This window comes from Gossypium hirsutum, chromosome D04 (assembly GCF_007990345.1).
Source record: "Gossypium hirsutum isolate 1008001.06 chromosome D04, Gossypium_hirsutum_v2.1, whole genome shotgun sequence".
In the NCBI taxonomy this organism is placed as follows: domain Eukaryota; kingdom Viridiplantae; phylum Streptophyta; class Magnoliopsida; order Malvales; family Malvaceae; genus Gossypium; species Gossypium hirsutum.
The window spans coordinates 19,894,901-19,903,263 of NC_053440.1; the positions used below are offsets into that span (position 1 = coordinate 19,894,901).

The window sequence follows — 8,363 nt, forward strand, 5'->3', positions numbered from 1 at the left end:
CTGAAACTAGACTCATATATATTTTTACCATAAATTTTTTAGATTTTTTGGTTCATCCAATTAGTACAGTTTATTAGTTAAATGCTCCCCTTTTTCACTGTTCGCCTGTCCTAACCTCTTGTCACTAAAAATTAAATATCTAATTATACAGACTTTATATGGTACTTTTGCTTGTTTCTACTGACAATAAACTCAATAAGGAATCCAGAAATATAAATTACAACTTATAAATATTTTTCTACAATTTTTTATGATTTTTGAAAGTCGGAACAAGGGATTCCGAAAACCACTTTGACCTTGTCTAAGTAAAATGCAAATATCTTAGAATACATAATTTTTTTGTCTACAGCGTTATTTTTCTATGAAAATAGACTCAATAAAATTTAATTCTATATCTCATCCACCCTCTAATTCATTTTCTACTATCCTTGGTGATTTATCAAAACCACGTCACTATTACTGTCTCAAAACTGATTCACTACCACTACACCAAAACAGGTTTTTAGCGGCGCTTTTTTATTTGCGACGCAGCTATTGACAGCGTCGCTAAGATTTGCGATGCTTTTCCCACAAACGCTGCTATAGACCATGACCTTTAGTGGCGCTTTTCCCACAAACACCGCTATACACCATGACCTTTAGCAGCGCTTTTCCCACAAACGCACTATAGACCATGACCTTTAGCGGCGCTTTTGCCACAAACGCCGCTATAGACCATGACCTTTAGCTGCGCTTTTATCACAAACGCCGCTAAAAGTACGTTCCTTAGCGGCGTTTATGGAAAAACGCCACTAATTTTGGAAAATTTGTAACATCCAATTTTCATCCATATACAGATCTTTCTTGTAACATAAAATCGAACCAAAAACGACAAATTTAAATGATACTTCAAATTCAATGAAAGATATATGATATAAATTGATAACTGAATTATAATTCAAAATATTCCTACAATAATATTAAAATTAACAATGTTAAAATTATTCTTACAATAACTAAAGCACACTAAAATGTTTACACAATCACCTCCCAGAAACAGGTGCAGCAGTGACCACAAGAAAAAAAGAAGAAGGAAAATACACAAATCCAGAAACAACAGTTTTTGGCAATCACTTTTTTAGGAGTAATACCGAAAAAATAACCCCCTGGATTTAACAAAAATGCATTACTTAAGAAGTCTCCTTGCTTTGTCTTCAGTTTCAAATCTTAACTGCAAATAGAATAATAGAAATGCATTTCAGATTCATCATATTTGTTCACATGACAAATCAAAACCTAATGTTCACAACTTAAACTACACAAAATACCTGCAAATGCTGCAAGCAACAAACTAGATCAGCCTGAATGTCCTCTTGCAATAGGGTTTCCAAATTATCCTGTCAAATGAATGTGCTGTCAATCAAAATCTTGTTAGATGAAACATATTTCGGCAGATCTTTATGGGAGAAATGAAGGCAGTTTGTAACTCATCATTTTTCAGCAAGCCAGGCAGTTTGCCTTCAGTAATAATTTTTTTATGTAAAGTCTAATTGAAGGTTGTGCAGTGGACACCTAGCTAATTTCCATTTATGCAGCAAATTATAGTAGACTAATGCATGCTTCAGCCCTAAAAAACTTTTAAGAAGACATTTATATAATCTATTAAACAGGTTTTTAAAAAGGCATAACCTTTATTTTCAGATAAGGTATATATCCCACATAGGTATGCTCAACTTTTTTAAGGATTTTAATATATTTGGAGGATCATGTTCATGTATCCATGTCCAAATATGCATCAAACACAAGTGTCAAACATTAGCACTTCAGAAAAAATGATGAGTTAGAGCAACATAGATATAGTAGCATAGATCCCCCATGTCAACACTCAATAATGATTAATGGCTAAGAAGGAAAAAAAAGAATTAGGTACCTTAATTTCAGATATTGTGCCTTTTGTCAGATTCAACTGTTCTAGAATGAATTCTTCAACAACCTCCATTGAGACCTTATCAGTCACAACTAAGTATCTGGCCATAGATGAAAAGCTAAAAGCAGAGAAGCTCAAAAAATCTAGTAGCAGCTGCAAAATTAAGTTTACCAAGCTAAATAGAACTTTTAAGATAATACGAGATATTAAAGCAGTTTCAGAATTGAAGAAAATATCTTTACAAAATTAATGTTACTATAGGTGAAAAATATATATATATGAAACAATCATGATCATAATCATCAAAACTCCTAGCTGACAGCAAGCACTCTTCATTTTATTTAAAGCACCCGTGTCCAGCACATATGATCCTCCAAGGACATATCCAAGTCTGAATAACATAGCATATTATAAAAAAATATATAGATTTTAAACAACTAAACTCAGGACCCAATATAAAGTCCTCAGTTAATCATGGATTTCTAAAGCTTAATCCTGCCATATCCATTAAATCATCCAAAAAAAGCATTTTAGGAAGGAAAAACAAAAATAACCTTAAAAATCCAAATCAACAGGAAAAATATTTTCTGAAAACTTAAGATGATCAATGTAAAAAACCCCACTGTTTTAACTTGAAGCAGAACCACTTTGAAGTTTAACTATAAATCTAAAATGAAAAAACTGAAAAGAAAAGACAACATAGACTCCATATCCAATGAGGTTAAAGAGACAAATAAAGAGGATAAAGGCAACAAAAACAATATACTTTTTTTCTTTTTAAGAAAATGAAATTTGTCCCACATTAGAAAGAAATATGAAAAATGCTCAAATAACTCAATGTGAAAGTGAAAACTGAGAGCTAAAGCTAATCTTATAAAACATATATATAATATAAAAAGTTAAGAAAGAGAGTAATTTTGTGATATATGTGTCTTTTGCATAATGTGATATATGTGTGTGTACAAGTCCAAGTAAAAAAGAAACCTGAGTCAAGAGTTGAAAAATTTTATTTGGTGTTATTGAAAAATCTTAGGAGGATGGTGATATATGAAGTAATATTTCTCCCTCTAACTCACAAAAATTTCAGAAGCATAAGAGCAAATAGAAAAGCCAAGAATACATGCCTGCGTTTGAGTGTGAGGAGAGGAATGGCAACTTCAAATAAGTTAAAAGTGAACAGATATCAATTGGATGTAGAAACTAGTAGTTAATGGAATAAGCAGATTACCATGTCAACATTGAATCGTTCAATCCCAGCTAGAATCTGTGGTGCTAGAAAGAGATTTGCCTACAAACAAAGTCAACAGGCCATATTTATGTATTATTCAGAACATTTCAAAATAAATAGTTTCAGATATTTCTTATTCTACAGTACATTAGGAGTGAACTTCTAAAAGGGTTTCATAACCAACAAGAGAAGATGATATTAGCTAAGTCAAACAGAACTTAGATCTATGGCTAACTCATTTCATCTGAAATCCAAAGGCATATATAGTTGAGGGGCAGAATGGCATCTAGATGATGCCTGATTTACAATTTCTTAATCACATATTGCTGCAGGAAGCACCCCCCTAAAAAAATAAAATAAAATCAAACCACATTAATTCAAAGGCATGCATAAACAAGAGAGAATGAAACTAACCATGGAAACTTCATCTCCAGTCACATATTTTCCAGCATGATCTTTTAACAGCTTCTCAAGCGCTGAAACAAAGAAGCATTAATCAAATCGATATGCTAGATCTATTAGAGGAAACAATAATCGTGATGGCATTTAATCTTAGTAAAATAGTAAAAGTAGAAAACTATGAGACCCAAGAATAACTTCAAAATTGTAGAACAAAAGAAAAAGAAAACAAAAAGAAAAATGAGGAAAATAACATTCTAGCTTTACCTTTTGTTTCGTTAGTAGGAAAATGTGAAACAAAAAGAGAATCAACGAAGCAAAACCCAAAACTTTCAGCTACTTTTTTCCTACACTTCCCACTTGATTTCACCACACCAGATGAAGGTAAAATTACACTTGAAGTAAACGAAAGCATAGCTTCTTCATTGCTCCCTCTTGAATTAGGCGACCTCTTCTTGTTCTCCACGAAGAACGGAGAGTTTCCTGTGACCAAATTCCCATTCCCACTTCTTTTACTCTCACCAAAATTCAATATCTCTCCGGATTCAGGTTTCAACAAATGAGAAGATGAATTCCCATTCCTCACACTGCTACTCTCATCAAAGAAGATGAATCATCTTTGGTGCCTCCATTTTAGGGGGAAATTTGGGATTTTTTTGTTTTTGTGTTTTAGGGGGAAATTTGGGGAAAAATCAGCACGAATTTTTTTAAGTAAAATGAATAAACGCCAAAAAAATTATTTCATTTGGAATAAAACGACACTGTTTTGCTATATAAAATGGCGCTATTTTTTTAAAGTAAAATTATTTCATTTGGAATAAAACGACACTTTTTTGCTATATAAAACGACACTTTTTTGTGGCACTTTTCATAAAAACGCCGTAAAAAATTATTTCATTTGGAATAAAATGACACTATTTTGCTATATAAAATGGCATTATTTTTTTAAAGTAAAATTATTTTTTGTGGCGTTTTTTATAAAAATGCCGCTATTGCTTACCTTCTGCTGAAAAACGCCGCAAAAAATTATTTCATTTGGAATAAAATGACATTGTTTTGCTATGCTAAAAATCTTTTATTTTATTTGTTAAAATTTATTAGTTAAGTGATTTTATAAAACATTTATTATTATTTTTTATAAATTGAATTATTATAAAAAAAATCAAGTACTCTCAAAATAAATATCGTATATTTTAATAAGAAAAAATGATTAAATGGCTGTAATTAATTATTAAGTTAGAATTATCCAATGTAAGCAATTAATCTCTCACATATCAAATTTTTATTAAATATTGAGACGTTAATCATGATTTTATATTATTCATTTCTGATCTAATCTCCATTTTATTAGAGATATTTCTTCCTAACTAAAATATAATTATTTTGCTAGATGCTCGATGTGGAATGATTTTAGTTTTTGTATTTTATTTTTATTTGTTACAATTTGGTCCTATATATCCAAAATAGATAGTTACCTATCCGTATCAATTTGTTACATTTTTTTATTTTTTTATTAATTTTTTAAATCTAATATTTAAATATATCAAATGGTTTAGATTAAATATTTTTTAGTCATAAACACCGTTAATGTTACCTTTTCTGGCATTTACAGAAGAAACGCCACCAATAAATTAAATTCTTGTAATGAAACGACACCGTTTTGGAAAATTCTAATACATATTAGTGGCTTTTTTGCTATAAACGCCGCCAAAGCTCGCATGTTTTACAATTTTTTATATTTGATTATTGTATATTGCATATCAATTTTAAATTAATAATCTTTGCAATTTATTATTATCTCTTTTACAATTATATAAGAACTTATTTAATATATAAATTTAAAAATACTAATTAATCTAAACCTTAAACCCTAACACGATCTCGAATCTCTAAACTCTAAATCACTAACTCTTAACCCTAAACCCCTAACCCCTAACCATTAACCCCTAAACCTTATTTAATATATAAATTAAAAAATAATAATTAATCTAAACACTAAACCCTAACCCGACCCCGAATCTCAAACCCCTAACCCCTAAACATTATTTAATAAATTAAAACACACTAATTAATCTAAACCTTAAACCCTAACCTGACACTTAATCCATAAACCTTAAATCCCTAACTCTTAACCTCTAACCCCTAACCCTTAATCCCTAACTCATAAACCTTAAATCACAACCCTTAAATTAGAATCCCTAATCCATAATCCCTAACTCCATAATCTATAAACCTTAAAATTGTAAATATTAAACCGGCCCTAAATCCTAAATCAACCATATATATACCCTAAACTGTATATATTAAACCTTAAACTATAATGATAATTAAATTAAATATTTTAAAATTAATACTATCGTATCTTTTACAATTATATTTGAAATTATTTAATATATATATTAAAAATCAATCAATCATGTACCCAAAAAATTTTAAAATTAATTTAAATAATAGTATTTTAATTTATCCATTTTTAACAAATATTTTTCTATGTTTTTTATTTCAAATTATTTCTACGTGTCATTATTTCGAATTTATCCATTTTTAACAAATATTCAATTAAAAATAAAATAAATTTTAATTAATATAAATAAACAAATTAAATAGTAAATAGACAGATAAAATGTTTTTGCGGCACTTTTTCAAAAACGCTTTTTGGAAAATGTCGGTAAAGCCCCGATCATTAGCGGCGCTTTTTGGAAAACGCCGGTAAAGCCCCGAGCATTAGTGTCGCATCTTGAAATACACCGTTAAAGGCACGAGCATTAGCGGCGCTTCTTGAAAAACGCCACTAAAGCCCCGACCATTAGCGACGCTTCTTGAAAAACGTCGCTAAAGCCCCGAGCATTAGCGGCGATTTTTCAAAAATGCCGCTAAAGATCTAAGCATTAGCGGCACTTTTTTTAAAAATGCCTCTAAAGCCCCGAAAGGTACAAAACGATGCCGTTGGGCTTAGGTTTTTTGTGGCGTTTTGATCTTTAGTGGCGTTTTACATAAGTCGCCGCTAATGCGCCATTTTTAGTGGCATTTTTTGTCCAAACGCCGCTAGAAATGCCGCTAAAAGCCTGTTTTGCTGTAGTGTACCAATTTTCACTTTTTAATGATTTCTATGCATAATTTATCACCTAGACATTTATAACAACAAACACCTTCATACTCGTTTGGTCATATCTTAATAACTATTCATCATCAAATATTTACATATCATCTTTTGGTCATATCTTAAGAATATACAATCGAATTGACCAGGTCCCCATACATACCACAGCTCAAAAAATTTATCGTCTTTAAATACCGAGTTGTGGTGGTTGATAGTGTGAACGCTCTCCGACGTCTTCAAGATCCCAACTATGCTTGATAATATTATATGAAAGAAAAAGAAATAAAAGAAATAAGCATAAAGCTTAGTAAGTTTACAAGTAAATAAATAACAACATCTATCATAAAAAATTATATTCATAAATTTTTATTAAGCATTAAGATCTTTACTTTCTTCTTTACTTACTCTCTTACTCGTTTACTTACTTGCTTGCTTAACTTACTCCTTCGTTGCTGAAATTTCTTTTCTCAACTGATAACTGAGATACTCTTAATCTTACTAACTCACCTGAACTTGTCTATTAGGCTTTTACCTGAACTTTCATGTAACATCGTCTACTTATTAGCCTATTGAATCAGTCGTAATACTAAGAATACTCGGGCCTCCTGTCTGAATATAACATGCCAAAGCTATGTCCCAGACTTAGTCTTACATGGAATGTTTTCTGTACTACCAATGCCATATCCCAGATATGGTCTTACATGGGTGTTCTCATATCAGTGTCTATGCCATGTCCCAGATATGGTCTTATGGGGGACCTCTCATCTCGGTACCAACGCCATGTCCCAGACATGGTCTTACGTGGGGCCTCTCATAATCTCAATGATGCCAATGCCATGTCCCAGACTTGGTCTTACATGAGATCTCTTTACCCAAATTTCATGACATTTGTATCCAATACATTCCTCATGTTTCAACGGGGCCTTTTAACACTGATTCTCTATTAGTTCATACTTGAGTCAACATAAATAATTTCATAAAATAAATACATAAATTTTAGAAAGTAGCAGCATTAATAATAATGATCAAAATATTGCATTTATTTACCGTAAACTTACCTCGGTACAAAATATGATCAAATCTAGCACTTTAGTCCTCAACATTTTTCTTTCCCCGATTTAACTCCAGATTTTGTTCTTCTTGATTTGTAATAGAAAATTTAGCTTATTTAATACTCACATTCATCAAAACAGTCCTAAATTCGAGCTTTGAGAAAATTACATTTTTGCCCCTAAACTTTTGCATATTTACACTTTTGTCGCAAAGCTCGAAAATTAAACTTCATTCCTTATTCTTATGTTTTATGACATGCTGAACATTTTTCCCTTCTATGGCAACTCAAATTCCCACTTTAACACTTATTTATGAACATTAGGTATTTTTACCAATTATGTTGTTTTACTTGTTTTCACTTAAAATCACTTCAAAAAAGTTGTTTAACATACTTTCACCTATGGGTATTTTCTTAGGTTAAATTATTGCTAGAATAAGCTAAATCAAGTTACGGGGACTCAAAAAACGTAAAGAACATTAAAAACGGGGCTAGAACAGACTTACGATCGAGCTTGGAAGCTTGAAAAACCTAGCCATGGTTTCCCATTGTGAAATTCGGCCATGGGGTTGAGGATGGAAAAAATTGGCTTTTAATTTTGTGTGAGCAGACCCAGGTTACCATGTTTTGGGTGCTTGTCTTGAACGTCCTACCGATGGTTGAGGTTTAGAATTAGTTG

The 8,363-nt window shown here is 31.2% G+C and overlaps 1 long non-coding RNA gene across 1 annotated transcript; it reads right to left on the minus strand.

The window, feature by feature from the left end:
• Positions 1 to 949: 949 nt before the first annotated feature.
• Positions 950 to 2,053, minus strand: LOC121216163 (uncharacterized). Its single transcript, XR_005912195.1, has 3 exons — positions 1,910 to 2,053; positions 1,308 to 1,392; positions 950 to 1,210 (listed from the first exon to the last, which is right to left on the minus strand). It is a non-coding gene; the product is annotated as an uncharacterized lncRNA (long non-coding RNA).
• Between the last annotated feature and the right edge of the window lie 6,310 nt (positions 2,054 to 8,363).